Source organism: Cervus canadensis, chromosome 11 (genome assembly GCF_019320065.1).
Source record: "Cervus canadensis isolate Bull #8, Minnesota chromosome 11, ASM1932006v1, whole genome shotgun sequence".
NCBI lineage: Eukaryota > Metazoa > Chordata > Mammalia > Artiodactyla > Cervidae > Cervus > Cervus canadensis.
The window spans coordinates 17,855,350-17,875,633 of record NC_057396.1 but is presented as its reverse complement, the minus strand read 5'-3'; positions in this window follow the sequence as shown (position 1 = coordinate 17,875,633).

The window sequence follows — 20,284 nt, the reverse complement described above, 5'->3', positions numbered from 1 at the left end:
AAAAAGCAATATGGAATTACTGAGGACATGGTTTTGCTGGTGTATTTATCCAAAACTCCCACTCTCCCATCTTTCACTCCTGTCAAAATCCATCTGTGTTTTGAAAGTGTGAAAGTGGAAGTCTCTCAGTCGTGTCAGACTCTTTCTGACTCCATGGACTATATAGTCCAGGGAGTTCTCCAGGCCAGAATACTGGAGGGAGTAGCTGATCCCTTCTCCAAGGGAATCTTCCCAACCCAGAGATCACACCCAGGTCTCCTGCATTGTAGGCCGATTCCTTTCCAGCTGAGCCACAAGAGAAGCTCAAGATTACTGAAGTGAGTAGCCTATTCCTTCATTCATCTCATATTTTATCTTTCCCATGAAGTCATAGCTACTAATCGCAAAAGATCATCCCTCCCTCTGCTAAATGCCTGAGATCTTTGTTTATTCTTGAAAACTTTATGGTCCCCATTGTTTCAAATAGGATAATGTTCATGAAAGTGCTTTGTAAACTGTGAAGTGTTATAAAACTTCCGGTTCAGCGTTGATTAAGCACCTACTCTGAGCTTCAGGGTACATGTGCTCTATCACAAATACTTTGTATACCTCCTCTAGAGTGAAGGCATCAAAAGTAGGAAGGCTGTCTTATTCATCTTCGTACTCCCAGCACCTGGCATAGTGCCTGGTACAAAAGCAGCCATTTAATAGTATCTTTGTTAAGAACTATGTTATAGACTTTCACAATTTTTTAAAATTAAAGTGTCCTTGATTTACAATGTTATGTTTCAGGTATACACCAAAGTGATTCAGTTACATTTTTTTTTTCAGATTATTTTTTACCATATGTTATTACAAGATACTGAATATAGTTACCTTTACTACACAATAAATCCTTTTTCCTTATGTATTACTACACAATAAATCCTTTTTCCTTATCTATTTTATGTATAGTAGTTTGTATCTGTTAATACCATACTATTTATCCTTCCCTTTCCCCTTTGGTAACCATAAGATTGTTTTTTATGTCTGTGAGTCTGTCTCTATTTTATATATAGATTCATTGGTGTTACTTTTTATATTCCACCTATAAGTGATATCACATAACTCTTGTCTTTCTCTGTCTTACTTCACTAAGTATAATAAACTCTAGGTCCATCCATGTTTTTTAAAATAACAATATTTCATTCTTATTTGTGGCTGAGTAATATATACGGCCAGCATCAGCTCCACAGCCAGACCACGGGACCCGATAAGCACCAGAGATTCAGTGCTGGCAACGCGAGGAACCTATAGAATGCTGTACATGTTGATGCACCATCTGCATGTAGTATTGGGGGAACCTCAGCACAACCTTACTTGAGATGGCTGAAACCCCTCCCCTTCTAGCCCTCGAATGCCCACCAGCGATTTCTATATACTTATCTCACATCTTAAGCCACTTGTCTTTTGATGAGCACTTGGATTGTTATGTCTTGGCTATTGTAAATAGTGCTATGAACATGTATGTTTTTGAATTTGAAATTTCATCTTTTCTGGATATATACTCAAGAGTGGGATTTCTGGGTCATATGATAGCTCTCTTTTAGTTTTTTAAGGAAACTCCATACTGTGCATAATGGCTGCACAAGTTTACATTCCCTTCAACGTTATAGGAAGGTTCCCTGGTCTCCACACCCTCTCCAGCATTTATTGTTTGTAGACTTTTTTATATTAGCTATTCTGACAGGATTGAAGTGGTATTTCGTTGTGGTTTTGATTTGCATTTCTCTAATAGTTAATATTGTTGATCATCTTTTCATATGCCTGTTGGCCATCTACATGTCTTCCTTGGAGAAAAGTGTTTATAGATCTGCTAATTTTTTGTTTGAATTGTTTGTTTTTTTTTTTATATTGAAGTATAAGAGCTGTTTGTTGGAAATTAAGCCCTTGTCTGTTGCATCTGTTGCAAATATTCTCTCCATTCCATAGATTGTCTTTTCATGTTGTTGATGGGGTATTTTTGCTGAGCAAAAGCTTTTACAGTTTATTAGGTCCCATTTGTTTGGTGGCACTAGTGGTAAAGATTCTGCCTGCTAATGCAGTAGACACAAGAGACACCAGTTCAGTCCATGGGTCGGGAAGATCCCCTGGAGAAGGGAATGGCTAACCACGCCAGTATTCTTGTCTGTAAAATCCCATGGACAGAGGAGCCTGGCAGGCTACAGTCCATGTGGTCACAAAGAGTCAGACATAACTGAGCAAGAAACAGGACATGTTTATTTTTACTATTATTTTCTCTGCCTTGCAAGACTGAGCTATGAAAATATTGCTACAATTTACATCAGAGAATGTTTTGCCAACATTCTCTTCTAGGAGTCTTATGGTATCATATCTTATAGTTAGGTATTTAAACCATTTTGAATTTATTTTTGTATATGATGTGAAGGAGTGAACAGAAATTCACTGGAGGCCAATGAGAGTCCAATACTTTGGTCACCTGACGGGAAGAACCAACTCATTGGAAAAGACCCCGATGCTGGGAAAGATGAAGGCAGGAGGAAAAAGGGACGACAGAGGATGAGATGGTTGGATGGCAGCACCGACTCAATGGACGTGAGCTGGAGCAAGCTCTGGAAGATGGTGAAGGACAGGGAAGCCTGGCATGCTGCAGTCCATGGGGACGCAGAGTTGGACAGGGCTGAGCAACTGAACAACAACAAATGAGAGTTCAGGGTGGTAACAGCTTTTCATTGACCGAGAGTGTAGTAGTTTCTCCTTGGCGGGGTTGTTGCTGGGCAACAGCCTACTGTTGGGTATGTAAAGTAAGCTGCTTCCTGTTAGAGAGTGAAAGATAGCTTCTTCCTGATGGAGTCTGCAAAGGGCAGTTCGTGATGATGTGTGAGAGCTCCCCCTTCAGGGCTTCCCAAATCCATTGTATGTATGTATGTATGTATGTGTGTATGTATTTATTTAAATATGTGTGTATTTGGCTGCACCAAGTCTTAGTGGTGGCATGTGGGATCTAGTTTCCTGGCCAGGGAGGGATTGAACCCAAGCCCCCTGTATTGGGAGCACAGAGTCTTAACCACTGGACCACCAAGGAAGTCCCCTGACTCCATTTTAAATGAGGTTTCCTTTACTTTCACTTTCTGTATGAAATATTTGAATGACATTCCATCATCATGTGCTGTTCCATCACCCTTGAAGTGACACTCAGTCATCATTTATTAGTAGAATAAAACAAACTGTGAAACTGGACCCACAGTGTCCTTCAAGCTCTTTCCATCACCCATCCATCCTGCCTCATGCTTTTCTCCCCTGAATTATGTCTCTTCTGCCTGTACCTGGCTGAAGTGTAACCAGCCTCCAGGACTCAGTTCAGCCCTTGCAAGAACCATTCTCTGACATAAACAACTTTTGTGAACCTTAGTTAGTTAGTTAGTTCAGTCGCTCAGTCGTGTCCGACTCTTTGCGACCCCATGAATCGCAGCACACCGGGCCTCCCTGTCCAACACAAACTCCCGGAGTTTGCTCAAACTCATGTCCATCGAGTTGGTGATGCCATCCAGTCATCTCACCCTCTGTCGTCCCCTTCTCCTGCTGCCCCCAATCCCTCCCAGCATCAGAGTATTTTCCAAACAGTCAACTCTTCGCATGAGGTGGCCAAAGTATTGGAGTTTCAGCTTCAGCATCAGTCCTTCCAATGAACACCCAGGACTGATCTCCTTTAGGATGGACTGGTTGGATCTCCTTGCAGTCCAAGGGACCCTCAAGAGTCTTCTCCAACACCATAGTTCACAAACATCTATTTTTCAGCGCTCAGCTTTCTTCACAGTCCAACTCTCACATCCATACATGACCACTGGAAAAACCATAGCCTTGACCAGACAGACCTTTGTTGGCAAACTAATGTCTCTGCTTTTTAATAGGCTATCTAGGTTGGTCATAACTTACCTTCCAAGGAGCAAGCGTCTTTTAATTTCATGGCTGCAGTCACCATCTGCAGTGATTTTGGAGCCCAAAAAAAATAAAGTCTGACACTGTTTCCACTGTCTCCCCATCTATTTCCCATGAGGTGATGGGACCAGATGCCATGATCTTAGTTTTCTGAAACTTATAACACTATAAATCCCTCTGTCATTGCTTGCAGTTAAATCATTATGTGCAATAGGAACTTGGACCAAGTGGCATGCTCAGTTTCAGGTTCCATTTCTTCAAGTTTACTTTCTAGGGACATCTAAACTTTTAAATATGCCCCTCAAATGTTAATAGTTGGTTGTCTCTTTTTGTGATCTTAGCCAGTCCTGATGAACAGTTCACTTGGGCATACAAAATGAGGTAATCTAATTCAGCCAATCCTTCTTCATTGATTACCTATGCTACTTCTGCAAAGAGAGATTTGCCCTCAACTTCTATTCAGATATTCTGAGGTAGAGCCTGTATGGGAAAAGCAGAATAGATGTTTGATTGCTTCCCTTTATATATGTCATACTGACAAGTTTATTCTTGTTTTCCATTTATTCAAAAGCTGGTTTAGAAAGTGATAATTTTCTAGCAAATGGTGTGTTTTACCTAATTTGCGGTACTTATTGACATAAAAATTTTCCTGTTATTTATCTTTAAAAAAATCTCTGATGTGTCTATAGCTAAATGTAGTTGAAATAAGTTAAAGTGTGTTATTTACATATCTTTGTTCTACAGTATAAGAACATCAGAAGATAGAAGCTTTCCAAATGAATTTATGTTGCGTTAATGATCCCATAGTGTATGCCAGATTTCACTGTTGGCATCACTGGTTTGCAGGACCACACAGCGCTGAGAGTCAGTAATAAACCTCAGCAGTCTTCACTCACAGTATTGCTATTGTAAAAGATGAATGGCACAGTGTTGATTTATTTTCATTAAGTTTTGTCAGACAAAATAGTCTGAAATTCCTTCAACTCTACAAGGTTATAAACATAGTGTATGCCATATTTTTAATTTCTGAAATGTAGACCAGATTATTTTTTGCCAAAAGAGTTTCCAAAAGGTCCAATTTCACAAGCATGACAAAACCACCCAGTGCATTTATACATCTTTATGTAAATGTTCCAACAGAGACGGATTCAGCATTGCCCTGAAATACCAATGATTTTACTTTCTTGCCTGTTCCTCAAAAGTCTTGCAGCCTCAGGTCCAGGCTAAGCCATCTCAAATGTTGTAGAACAGCAAACTAGCATGTAGTGTGCCTAATCCATCTGTGGTTCAAGCCAGTGGAATGTGTAGTTTTGGTGCTACTTGTTTATTCATGGCACAATTCATTTAAATTTTTTTAGCACAAAACATGTAATAAATGGAGTTAAGTTCTACATTCTTGCAAAAGATTGCTACCTAGATGTTGCCGACTAAGGAATGTCACCCACCACCTAGCTCTACAAGAATCCAGTCATTAGCCACTGCTCCCACTGACCTGCAGCACACCCGGGAGAATTCAGGGTGAAGACCAGTGATGAGGCACTTTGCTCTGGGAAAACTGCAGAACAGGCCCTCAGATAGTTAGATATTTTCAGGAGGAAATTTCATAAATCCAGATTCTTGCATCTTCCCACACTTAGAAAAGCAGTAATATCATTAACTGAGAGACCCGTGCCTCGTGACTTACAGTAACCTTCTACCAAGATGTGTGCTTGACTGCACGTAACCCTTCTCCAAAATCACGTATCTACTGACCTCCTCACTCCCACCTTCTCTGGAGCAGCTCCTCAGAGCTCTCTGAGGGGCATCTCCTGGGCTTTAGTCCTTAGTAAGTCCCCAAATAAAACTGAAACTCACAGCTCTCATACTGTAGTTTTTCTTTTTTTTTTTTTAATTAAAAAAATTTTTTTTTCCCATTTATTTTTATTATTTGGAGGCTAATTACTTTACAATATTGTAGTGGTTTTTGCCATACATTGACATGAATCAGCCATGGATTTACATGTGTTCCCCATCCTGAACCCCCCTCCCACCTCCCTCTCCATCCCATCCCTCTGGGTTTTCCCAGTGCACCCACCAGCCCTGAGCACTTGTCTCATGCATCCAACCTGGGCTGGTGATCTGTTTCACCCTTGATAGTATACTTGTTTCAATGCTATTCTCTCAGAACATCCCACCCTCGCCTTCTCCCACAGAGTCCAAAAGTCTGTTCTGTACATCTGTGTCTCTTTTTCTGTTTTACATATAGGGTTATCGTTACCATCTTTTAAAATTCCATATATATGCATTAGTATACTGTATTGGTCTTTATCTTTCTGACTTACTCCACTCTGTATAATGGGCTCCAGTTTCATCCATCTCATTAGAACTGATTCAAATGAATTCTTTTTAATGGCTGAGTAATATTCCATTGTATATATGTACCATAGCTTCCTTATCCATTCATCTGCTGATGGGCATCTAGGTTGCTTCCATGTCCTGGCATACTGTAGTTTTTTCAGTAGACAGTTTATTAGTTCTCTTTTGTTGCTGTAACAAATTCATTATCTCACAGTTCTATAGGATGGATCCAAACTGGGACTCACTGGGCTAAAATCAAGGAGTGGGCAGGGCTTCGTTCCTTTCTGGGTGCTCAAGGAGACAATCTGCCTCCTTGCCTCTCCTGGCCTTAGTGGCCACCTTCATTCCCTTAGCTCATTTCTGTTTCTCAGAGCCAACTATAGCTGGTCTGCTGAGTGAGACCTCACATCACATCTCCATGACTCTTTTTTCAACATCATCTCTCTGACCACAGCAGGTTCTTGCTTTTGGTGTCAGTCCCTCTGTCCTGTCTGACTCTTTGCGAACCCATAGACTGTGGCCTGCCAGGCTCTTCTGTCCTTGGGACTGTCCAGATGAGAATACTGGAGTGGGTAGCCGTTCCCTTCTCCCGGGGATATTCCCCACCCAGGGATCGAAGCAGGATTTCCTGCATCGCAGGCAGTTTCTTTACCATCTGAGCCACCATGGAAACCCTCTCGCTTTTAAGGACTCATGAATAGTTTGGACTCATCTGGATGATACAGGATAATCATTTTCAAGGTTCCTACCCCTAATAACATCTGCAAAAACTCATTTGACATATAAATGAACACTTTTACAGGTTCCAAATATTAAGAGGAGAGTGCGTGCATGCTAAGTCACTTCAGTCGTGTCCAGCTCTTTGCAACCCCATGGACTGTAGCCCGCCAGGTCCCTATGTCCATCGTATTCTCTGGGCAAGAATACCGGAGTGGATTGCCATGCCCTCCTCCAGCGGATCTTCTTGACTCAGGGATGGAACCCATGTCCCTTTTATCTCCTGCACTGGCAAGCAGGTTCTTTACCACCAGCACCACTGATAATATAATAGCTAATATTTATTGCGTGCTTACTCTGTGCAGCACCTGCTTTACATGTTTGACTTTTTAAATCTTCATGAAAAATCCTATGAGGTGGCTATCAGCATTATTACTATTTTATTTGACGAATAAGTTGAGGCAAAATTTATGTTTAAATGAGGTGTGCAGTGTTACCAAAAGAAATGATACTAGATGACCTTCAGTACAGTAGTTTCTCTAACATACAAACATAACAGAAATGTATATTCTATTCTATAATATGATAAGGGTATATTACATTCTACCCCCCCCCCCCAGTGCATTTATTCCTTTCCTCCCTTGGAGTCTAGGGGAAAAACAGACAGAATCTATACATTTCTGTTTTATTGATTCTGAAAGAATTGCCTCCACTGGGATTGTGTGTGTGTGTGTGTGTGAGAAAGAGAGAGAGAGAGAAAGAAAAGGGAGGGAGAGGGAGAGAAGGACTTACCATCAAAAGGGATTTCCTCCAGTTCTGTTCTGCATCGTTTGTACCAGTTTCACTCTATGATATCTGTTCAAGGCATTATGTGTGTATTATTTTGCCTTTGGAGTTATTAATATGCAGTCATTAATTTAAGTTACTGTATGCAGGCCGTATTAGAACTCAGCAAAAAATAGGATTCAGTTAATAGGGCTGTGGGAGAGCTCAAGGCCAGTCTCCGGGAATGCAGCATTTGATCTTTCTGGATTAAGATTGAGCAACTACACAGCAGTTGCCAAATTTCCTTGAACTTCCTCGGCCTAAAACTCTTGAGTTACAGAAAAGTATTTTTTGTTTTGTTCCAGAGTCATTTGTTATGTGTTAGTCTGTTGCAAAGCTTCAGACTTGGGGGCTCTGCTTTGAAGAATCCATTTCTCCTAAAATTTACCTTGAATTTTGACCAGCATTTCAACTTCCCAACTCTTTTCTAAAAGCTATGTCTTCCTGAAAATTAAAATCACCCTGCATACCATTTTTCCTACTACTTAAAAATCCACTCTTTAGACAGCATGATGTTGGTGGGGCTGTGAGGAAGCAGGCACTCTGATATAGTCCTACTTGATATGGACAATGATCTGACTTCTGTGGAGAACAGTATAGGCTTAGCAGGTGGCACTAGTGGTAAAGAACCCGCCTGCCAATGCAGGAGATATGGGTTCGATCCCTGGGTCAGGAAGATCCCCTGGAGGAGGAACTGGCAACCCACTCCAATTTTCTTGCCTGTAAAATCCCATGGGAAGAGGAGGCCAGTGGGCTGCAGTCCATGGGGTCACAAAGACTCAGACACAACTGAGCACATGTCAGTATTTATAAAAGTTACAAATACATTTACTCTTGAACCTAGGAATTCCACTTCTAGGAATTTGTCCTTCAGATACAGATGTATATAATATGAAATGATATGTGTATAGTTTTATTTATTTGTAGCATTGTCTATAATAGAAAAATATTAAAAATGGCCTTCAAGTGTCCTTCATTAGGAAATCAGTTAAATAAAACGGTGGTATTGTCCCACAATTCAATAACATACAGCTGGAAAAAATAAAGGAAGGTCTTTGTGTGTACTGCTGTAATGTAATTTCCAAGGTACATTGTTAAGAGAAAAAGACAAGGTGTGGACTAGGGAGTTATTGTTCAGTTGCTCGGTCATGTCCAACTCTTTGCAACCCCATGGACTGCAGCATGCCAGCGTTCCCTGTCATTCACCATTTCCTGGAGTTTGCTCAAACTCTTGTCCATTGAGTCAATAATGCCATCCAACCATCTTCTTCTCTCCCGTCCCCTTCTCCTCCTGCCTTCAGTCTTTCCCAGCATCAGGGTCTTTTCCAATGAGTCAGTTCTTCACATCAGGTGGCCAAAGTATTAGAGTTTCAGGTTCAGCATCAGTCCTCCCAATGAATATTCAGGATTGATTTCCTTTAGGATCCACTGGTTTGGTCTCCTTGAAGTCCAAGGGACTCTCAAGAGTCTTCTTCCATACCACAGTTCGAAAGCATCAGTTCTTTGGTGCTCAGCCTTCTTTGGGCTCCAACTTTCACATTCGTACATGACTACTGGAAAAACCATAGCTTTGACTGTACAGACCTTTGTTGGCAAAGCAATGTGCCTGCTTTTTAATATGCTGTCTAGGTTTGTCGTAGCTTTTCTTCCAAGGGGCAAGCGTCTTTTAATTTCACAGCTGTTGTCACCATCTGCAGTGATTTGGAGCCCAAGAAAATAAAGTCTGTCAGTTTCCATTGTTTCCCCATCTATTTGCCATGAAGTGATGGACCAGATGCCATGATCTTTGTTTTTTGAATGTTGAGGTTGAAGCCAGCTTTTTCACTCTCCTCTTTCACCTTCGTGAAGAGTCTCTTTAGTTCCTCTTCACTTTCTGCCATTAGAGTGGGTTGCCATTTCCTTCTCCAGGAGATCTTCCTAGTCCAGGGATTGAACCTGGTCTCCTTCATTGCAAGCAGTCTCCCGGGCTGCAGGTGGATTCTTTACTGACTGAGCCACCATATGTATTTATAATGTATACGTAAGTATAGTATATATAGAAGCAAACAAAAAATTTATGATGATGTGTAGTGATGGATGTTAACTAGACTTATTGTGGTAATCCTTTTGCAGTATATACAAATACAGAATCATTATGTTATACACTTGGATATTATTTTTTCACATTTTTATGATATTAAAATGTTTTACTGAATTCTGCAAATTGTGCAGAATTTGTAAACGTGTACATATTTACAAAGGAATGATCTTATATACATTTGCATGTGTAAAATAGATAACTAGTGCTGGGTAATACAAGGAGCTCAGCTCGATGCTCTGTGATAACCTGAAGGGTCGGGATGGTGGGGTGGGGGGGTGGGAGGCTTACACCGGAGGGGACATATGTATACTTATAGCTGATTCATGCTGAGCAGCATAAACCAACATGACATTGTAAAGCAATTCTACTCCAATTTAAAATTTTAAAAAGTTTAAAAAAAAAGAATGATACACACAACAGCAGGGAGAGAAGAGAAAGAAGCCAAACACACGCTGCACGCTAAGTTGCTTCAGTCATGTCCAACTCTTTGCGACCCTGTGGACTGTGGCCCACCAGGTTCCTCTGTCCATGGGATTTTCCAGCAAGAAGACAGAGTCGGTTGCCATGCCCTCCTCCAGGGGATCTTCCCAACCCAGGGATCGAACCCAAGTCTCTTCTGTCTCCTGCATTGGCAGGCAGGTTCTTTACCACTGTGCCACCTGGGAAGCTGATATTAAGTCTAGAACTGGCAAAACCAGAGGTGTTGGAAATCTGGTCAGTGGTTGCCTGGGTTTGAGGATGAGAAAGCCCTGATAGCAAGAATTGTGAGGGAACTTTCCGGGGTGATGCAAATGTCCCATATGTTCCCTGTAGTAGTAGTAACTGGTTAATGTACGTTTATCAAAAACTCAAAGAAGAGTATACTTAAAATGTAAGCATTTATTTTTTATTGTACTGTATATAAAATACGGCTCCGTGGACTTGGTTTAAAAACACATCTCCCTTCAGCTACTGCTCTATTCCTTTGTGCCCTCTTTTAGAAAAATTCCTCCAAAGAGTTCTGTGTGTTCTGTGCTCCTTTTCCCTCCTCCATTCTCTCTTTGACCATTAAAGTCAGACTTCTGCGTCATCACTTGTCTGAGATTGCCTGAGTCAAGATAATCAACAATTTCCACGTGGTAAATGTCATGGCCAACTTTCAGTCTTCCTCTTGATTCATCAGCAGCATTTGTCATAACAATTACTCTTTCCCTCTGCAAATGCTTCCTCCCCTTGTCTTTAAGGACACAATTTTTTACATTGAAGTGTAGTTGACTTACAATGTTGTATTAGTTTTTGGCATGCTAACACAGAAACTCTGTGTGTGTGTGTGTGTGTGTGTGTCCATATATATATGGAATCTAAAAGTGATATAAATGAATATATAGATATATGCCTATATTCTTTTCCAGATTCTTTCCCATTATAGATTATTACAAGATATGGAATATAGTTCCCTGTGCTATAGAGTAGGACCATGTTGTTTGTTTATTTTATACATAGCAGTTTGTATTTGCTAATCCCAAACTCTTACTTTATCCCTCCCCCACCCACTTTCCTCTTTGGTAACCATACATTTGTTTTCTATGTCTGTGAGTCTGTTTCTGTTTTGTAAATAAGTTCATTTATATCATTTTTTTAGATTTCACATAAAGTGATATAATATGGTCTTTTTCTTCCTGACTTATTTCACTTAGTATGATAATTTCCATGTTCATTTGTGTTGCTGCAAATGGCATTATTTCATTCCTTTGATGGCTGAGTAGTATTTCACTTCAAGGACAGGGAAACCTGGCATGCTGCAGTCATGGAATCACAGGCTGACAGGACTTAGCGACTCAAGAACAACAACAGTATTCCAATATATGTAATATATCCATTGTGATCCAACATGTCACGTTCTTCATCCATTCATAAATTGATGACACTTAGATTGCTTCAATGTCTTAGCTATGTAAATAGTGAGGCTGTGAACATTGGGGTGCATGTATCTTTTTGAATTAAAGTTTTCTCCAAATGTATGCCCAGGAATGGGATTGCTGGATCATATGGTAACTCTATTTTTAGGAATAATTTCTATTTTAAGGAACCTCCATGCTGTTCTCCATAGTTAGTGGCTGTCCCCATCTACATTCTCACCAACAGTGTAGGAGGGTTCCTTTTTATCCAAACTAGGAGGGTAGCAACTTTAACATACCCCCAACAAGTATATTACATACTTTAGGTAAATCAATGTTCTGTCCATAGTAGGCATTCAATAAATATTAGTTGAAAGAATTAATGAACTAAAGATATTTATCCTTGGACTTCAGAATAGAAGTACAGTGAAACAGCCAATCGAAGTGCTTAAAATATGTGGATAAGCTGGTGGACCAGATTTTCCTGAGATAAGGAGGGCAAAGGGATTGGAAAGTCATGTAAACAATGTGTTCACTTAGAACCCAAGACCCAGGTCAGTTCCTGTGATTCTAATAGAAGTAACAATTATCAACAGAAGATCTTCCATAAAGGGAAACTTTGCATATTGAAAATAGTAATTGAGAATCACTGAAAATGAATAGAAATTTCCAGCTTCCATAAGCTCCCATTAACCCACTATTGACTATTAAGGAACATGGGAACATTCCTCCAAAGAAGAAAATGTGTCCAGGAGGTACGATCAAAAACTATTTAAACTCCTTCTGTCCAGGAATAATAGAGCTTCACAGAGTCACATTTAAGTATAATGTTAAAGTAAGATATATTAGAGTTCTGTTTAATTTGAAGATTTGCAAGCAAAACCATAATGGGGAAATTGGGCAAGCATTGGTCGTTTTTGTCCAATAGATGGAGCCAGAATAGAAAGGAAGCAGTTTTTGGCAGATTGTGAAATCACACAGAGGGATTGGAATTGGGAATCGACTGTGGATTCCAGACCCTTAGAGCTCACTAGGCATCCAGCCAGGGCTCTGTCTAATCGGTTGGTGTTGGGGGAGGTGAAGGAGGGTGAAACGAACTCCATGAATGTACAGAGTATATATAGCAACACAAAGCAATGTACCATGGAAAGAAAACAATTCTGATTTTAATTTGGACACCAAGGGTTTGTTTTTTCAAGTGTGCAAAACTTTGAACTTTAGAAACTGAGGTGGGATGGAGGCTGATTTGTGACATACTCTGGGTTATATATAAAAGATTAATAGTTATATTAACATTATAAGGCTAATCTTTGTATTAAAATTAAAGTCATAAGACTGTGGGTTTATGGTAAACACATGTGTGCTAGAAGGAAAGAAAGAAAAAAGTGTAAAAAGAAGGCTTTTGGTTACCCAAATTACTAAGACTGATTAACAACCAGAAACAATGTTTCTGCAAAATTTGAACATTGTGATGCTACTAAAATTTATTGAATTACAAATAATGAATTATAGTTCATGGATGAACTTAGTACTCTACCACTTTTAAGATGGTCTCCCGTAGATCATCCTGAGAGCAAACCCCAGAGACAGACATTGATAACTGACCCAAGATTAACCAGACAATCAGTAAAAATAGATACCCCGTCTTATGTACCTGCATGCCTTTGTCAACCACCAAGAGTCCCCTGCCCCCTTGATTCTTTGAACAGATTTAGTGGGTGTGACTGAATAAGAATACGGTTCTCCAGAGATGGGAGCTATGCTCTGAGGAATGTGATGACATGGTGAGTGAAGAGAGAGCTCAGGAAGGGGAGCTGGGGCTGAGTGAGCTTGGACTCACGGGACTGGCCCTCTCTTATCCACCCGGCGAGAGAGGGCTCTGTCCTCTCCATCAACCTGTGAGGACAGTTGGGGGAAAGAAGGACCAGGGAAACTCTTGAGATTACTGGGCTGCATAAGGGCCTCCAGGAATGTAAAGCGAACCCAGTTCATGAGGTTGCATGCTCTGCTGCTACACTCAATAGGAGAAGACAGGGCCACCTGGATTTAATAAGGTTGGGGTGGGCCAAGAGAGTAGAGTCCCATGAGATGGAAAAGGGTGCTTGGAGTGTGTTCAAGGAGATGATTATAATGATCAGCCATTGAATTTCAGTTGGATAAGAACATCAGTGAGGATGGAAAGTCACAGGCTCAGTCTGAGCCCATTCTCAATAGCCAAGGTTATAGAAGGACAAGGGCTGTAAGAAAGCAAGGAGGAACCTGACCCTGATGTCCTCTTAAAGAGAGTAGAACCCAATCTCTAAGCCAGTGATCTGGTTTCCTCTGCCTTAAACAACTCTTGGGTCTGCTGGTTCACAAAATTGCCTTTAGAATCAAAATCGCCTTTAGAATCAAACCCGATACCTGCCAGAGATTCTTGGAGGGCTCAAACAAAACCTTGTGCACACCAGGAGACCCCACAGAGACTGAGCCAGACCTGCCTTTGAGTGTTTGAGAGTTTCCTGCAGCGAAGTACGGGTCAGCAGTGGCCTGACACAGGGCCAGGGTCTCTGGGTGCAGCAGACCTGGGTATGGCATAAGCTCTCTTGAAGGAGGTTGCCATTTACCCCACCATAGAGGCCCCAGAACTTACACAGGACTGGGGAAACAGACTCTTGGAGGCCACAAACAAAACCTTATGCACACCAGGATGCAGGAGAAAGGAGCAGTGGCCCCACAAGAGACTGACCCAGATTTGTCTGTGACTCTCCAGGAGTCTCCAGCAGAGGCATGGGTCAGTGGTGGCCTGCTGCAGGGTTGGGGGCACTGAGTGTGGCATTGTGTGCACAGGACATGTTGAAGGACTTTATTTTGGGGGGCTCCAAAATCACTGCAGTTGGTGACTGCAACCATGAAATTAAAAGATGCTTGCTCCTTGGAAGAAAGGCTATGACCAACCTAGACAGCGTATTAAAAAGCAAAGACATTACTTTGCCAACAAAGGTCTGTCTAGACAAAGCTATGGTTTTTCCAGTAGTCATGTATGGATATGAGAGTTGGACTGTAAAGAAAGCTGAGCACCGAAGAACTGGTGCTTCTGAACTGTGATGTTGGAGAAGACTCTTGAGAGTCCCTTGGACTACAAGGAGATCCAACCAGTCCATCCTAAAGGAGATCAGTCCTGTATATTGGAGGGACTGATGCTGAAGCTGAAACTCCAATACTTTGGCCACCTGATGTGAAGAACTGACTCATTTGAAAAGACCCTGATGCTGGGAAAGATTGAAGGCAAGAGGAGAAGGGGACGACAGAGGATGAGATGGTTGGATGACATCAGCGACTCGGTGGACATGAGTTTGAGTAAGCTCCAGGAGTTGGTGATGGACAGGGAGGCCTGGCATGCTGCAGTCCATGGGGTTGCAAATAGTCGGACATGACTGAGCGACTGAACTGAACCAAACGTCACTATTAAGACTAAAACTAGCAAGTAGCAATAAAAGATCCAGCTTGAAAATCGTGTTTTCAGAAAAAATATTAGTCTATTTGCATCTCATGACACTGTTGCAAAATGTGACTCATACACTCAAAGTCCAGAAAGAAACTAAATTAAGTGCTTTAAAAGAAAACAATTTTTCCTGATGTACTCTAAATTTTCCTAAAATAACTTAAAAGAAGGCTGAAATAGAAAAATCCTTATTTGTAGCCTGCAAAGGAGGTTCCCGCCATGGAAGCAATTGGCTATTTGCCCCAGGCTATGTCACAAATGACGAGAAAATGTGAGCATTTGGCTCTTGTTCAGGCTCAGGTGGGGGTTTGGCCAGGCCTGCGGTTCCTGGGAAGTCTGTCCAGGGACCTGTCTTGCTTTGTCTTCCAACCACCCACTACATGTTTTGCAGGGACAGGATCACAGGCCTCAGAGGACGTTGTTCCGAGGAGACTAGAAAGCCAGAAGGAAGCGAAGGGTAGCACTCCCTAACCCACACGGTTCTCCCACTGTTGTCTGTCTGTAGGAGTAATACTAATGCCTGTAATATTTCATCCCGCTGCGTGAGACTGGGGTGTTCCCGTCAGATGAGTGATACTGGAGAAGGGGCTTTCTGTTCTCCACCCACAGACGGGCATGTCACTCACATACTCCACAATCCAGAGTGAGTAAAGACAAAAATCCAAAATTATATCTATGCTTTTTTGTTTTAAATACTTTTGTATTTAGTGTAGAAAAATAAATGTGAATGTTTATGTTTTTCCCTCTTAAGAGCTATTCACCCTTGTTTCCTAAGGGAGAAAGAAAAATATTTAGTAATTAGTGTTTGGGATATCAGAGAATCTGCATTCTCCAACAAACTCCAACTGGATCAGAGATATAAATGTCTAAAAGAAAATTTAGAGGCTTCCCTGGTGGTCCAGTGGTTAAGAATCTCCCTTGCAATGCAGAGTTCAATCCCTGGTCTGGGACGATCCCACATGCCGTGGAGCAACTAAGCCTCTACACCACAACTACTGAGACCGCTCTCTAGAGGCCACAAGCTGCAACTTCTGAGCCCACCAGCTGCAACAACTGAAATGTGCTGGCCTAGAGCTCCTGCTCCACAAGAGAAGCCACTGAAATGAGAAGCCTGAGCACCGCAACTAGAGAGTTGCCTGTGCACAGCAATGAAGATCCAGCACAGCTAAAAATAGATAAAAGAAAATCTAAAGGTACTAGAAGACTTAGAAAGAATTCCCAAATACAGTAGACTGACCATATGCTTTTATTTTCTGTGTGTAGGATAAATAAAAACTCCCAAAGATATGTCTGTGCCCTAATCCCCAGAACCTATGAATGTTACCTCAAATGACAAAGACTTTGCAGATGTGATTAAGGCCCTTGAGGTAGGGAGATTACTCTGGATTATCTGAGTGGGCCCTAAATGCAGCAACAAGCATCTTTTTAGGAGAGAGAAGGCAGAGGTGTTACACAGACACTGGGGAAGGCAATGCAATCCCAGGGGCAGCGACTGGAGTGATGCAGCCACAGCCAAGGAATGCTGGCAGCCACCAAAAGCTAGGGAGCTGGGAACAGAGTATCCCCTGGAGCCTCCAAGAGGAATGTGGCCCTGCTGACACCTTGATTTCAGATATCTGGCCTCCAGAAATGAAAAATAAATTTCTGGTTTTTTAAGTCACCAATTTAGTGGCAATTTGCATAGTGACCCTATACTTGATCTTAGCCAAAAGGCCAAGAAGCGATGCATGGTGAACCTAGAAAACAAATACACTTCTGGATCCACCCAAACGTCACCAAAATAATAGTGAACAGAAGGAAAATGATACAACTCACAAAGATAAGAAGAACAGCAGAAAAGAATATCTGTAGATTTTTGGAAAATAGAAAAATGAATGAGAGGCAACTTACTTATCCAAAGTAAGAAAACTGCAACCCTGAGAACCAGGAGAAAGGGCTGTGAGCAAGACACGAGTCACTTCTCCCAGAGGGTCACCAAGCACCAGGCGGGGTGGGGGCAGAGAGTGGGGCTGAAGCTGGAAGACGTCCAATGGCATGAAGAACACCACACTGGGTCACTCACCACACCCCTGCTTGATACTGATCAGCCCAGAGCCCGGTACACCCCTGTTTCTGGCCTCCCACACCTCAGTCCATTCCCCTGATCCTATCACCACATGACAAACCCATCAGTTCTACTCACACTCCTCCTGTGGAAGGGAACTGGTCTCAAGGTTCTTTCTAGATGTGGGTGGGCTGGGTGATACCACGCAGGGCCCACACTGGCTTCCCACCACCCTGCCGTGCTACGAAGGAAGGCATGCTTTCTGATGGCCTAATAGCAGCATCTGCCACACTCTCTAAGGCACATTTTCCTAAAATTTTAGAACACTGGGCATAAAAAGAAGATTCTAAAAGTTCCCCAGATGAAAAACTTGGTCACTTCATGTACTAACTATCAGCAATCTGACTGGCATCAGACTTTAAAAGAGCAATTCAAGATGCTAGAAAACAATAAGGCAACACCCTCAGTAACTTATAAACGAAAAGTTTCTATTTAGCCAAGCTGTCACAGAATGAAAGGGTGGTATGCAAGTTTTGAATGATATGCCCACAATGCATCATCTAAGAGGAAGCTATCAAAGCACATAATTCGGCACAATGTGGAGTAAACAAGAAAGTGGAAGACATGAAATCCGGGGGAAGAAAAAAATAATCAGGATGCATACAGGAGAGTGGCAAAAGGGGAGTCCTAGCATGATGGATGTTTATCACACCTGGCAAGCAGCCATTCCTACTTGAACAGAAGCCTGTGCAAGTGTGAAGGGGAGACATTTAAGCAGAAAAATAGAACTGATAGATTATTTACTGTGTTTGAGAATTTGGGGAAAAATTATTACTAAGAGTTTGCCAAATTTGTTGGATTATCTGGGGAAAAAAAGTGATGATATGTAGAAAACTAAGCAATTTCATCAGAAGTAAGGGGGGATTAGCAATTATTAATGCCAGGAAAAGCAGTTTATATAAGAAGATATAGTTATGGTATAATATCTGGTTCAGTGGTGAATAATATTTGATAGCCATATAAGCACTGACTCGACTTAACTAGGCTTTGCAACATAATTATTTTGGGGAAAGGGGAGAAACTAAAGTGGGGAGAGTTAGAGCTGGATAAGAAATCAAAAGCCTCAATGATTTCTTTTGCAGGATTCTAATCTATACATATTTTCTGCACATGTACAAAGAAATTCATCACATCACTGACAAGAAATAGCAAAACAGAGACAACTTAAATGTCAGTTGAGGGATAACTAGCTGTTAAACATTATCTTAAACGGGTTATGGTTAAATGGAGTAAAATACAAGCTTTAAAAAAAGCCAAGCAATAAATGATGGCATGAACAACCAGATAGTGAAAACAAAGTGGAGAGGGGTGGGTCCAATACACCATCACTTTGGGGGGAAAATAAATATATGTATCAACATATTCCCATGCACAAACATTGAATCTTGTATATGTAAAATTTCTGGAAGGATACACAAAGAACAGCTAACTGTGACTGTTTACATGGCAGGAAACTGTGATCAGACAGGAAGGGATAGAAAGAGATCTACTTTTCACCATACACCATTTTGTTATTTAAAATTTTATGCCAAACAAGATGTTATCTATTCAAATGAATACTTTTTAATAAAATTATGTTTTTAATTTCTAATAATTTTTAAAGGAAGGGAAAAAGCAAACTGGCAAAGGTAAGAAAAACAAAACAAAAAAATTAGCCCCCTTAATATCTCAACTTAATACATCAAACATGTCTCAAAATGTCATTTCACTATTTTTAGCATTTTCTTTTGTTCTGTGCTTAGCCATTCAGTTGTATCCGACTCTGCGACCTCATGGACTGTAGCCCTCCAGGCTCCTCTGTCCATGGGGATTCTCCAGGCAAGAATATTGAAGTGGGTTGCCATGCCCTCCTCCAAGGGATCTTCCCAACCCAGGGATGAATCCAGGTCTCCCACGTTGCAGGAAGATTCTTTACTGCCTGAGCCACCAGGGACGCCATATATCATACATGCCTTAAAATGTCATTTCACTGTTTTTTAACATTTTCCTTTAGATGGCGGCAACTGCATTTTTTTTATGCTATCCATCTGTCTAACCTCGAAGATCAGTTCAACTGTAGTGTTTGGATTTCTTATTTTTCCTTTTCATAAGAAAAAAATTTCTTAAGATGTTAAAGTACATATTAATGACATGCATGGTCTGGAGATGTTCCTGAGTATTGTTAATGCAAAATATGAAAATAATAAACCTAAAAACAGGTTATAAAGTTGAGGAACTATAAAACAGACTGGGAAGCTGTTCCCCAAAATGTTGGTAGTGATTATTTCTGGATAGTAAAGCAATTAATAGGTGAATTTGTTTTTCTCTTTGCCTTTCCAAATATTTTACAATGGACATGGTATTTTTTTACAACCTTTTGTTTTATTCTTCAAGCCTGATGGTCTTAAGTGTCACCTGGCACCCAAACATTTCCAATATCACGGAGCTCTTTATTTCTTAACTGTGGAATGAAAATAATGACAGAAACTTTAGGCCCACCATAAGGACTATTGAAGGAGAGATTTCAGGGCTAAAGGAGCCTTTCAATATTCTTCAAATCTATAATCAGATTTACTGTGCATGCTAAGCTGCTTCAGTTGTGTCCAACTCTACAACCCTATGGACTGTGGCCCACCAGGCTCCTCTGTCTATGGGATTCTTCAGACAAGAACACTGGAGTGGGTGCCATGCCTTTCTCCAGAGATTTACTGTAAAGTTAATAAAATCATGCTTTGGCGTAACCCCTCTTCACTTGCTCTTATCCCTTCCATAACCTTGTGTCTCATTTTTTTTATGTGTATCATGGTTGTGACTTTATTTTCATAATTTTATTTATTTTGGCTGCCCTGGGTCTTCATTGCTGCACAGGCTTTTCTCTAGTTGCCACGAGCAGGGGCTACTATCTAGCTGCAGCGAGTGGGCTTCTCATCGCAGTGGCTTCTCTCCTTGAAGGGCACAGGCTC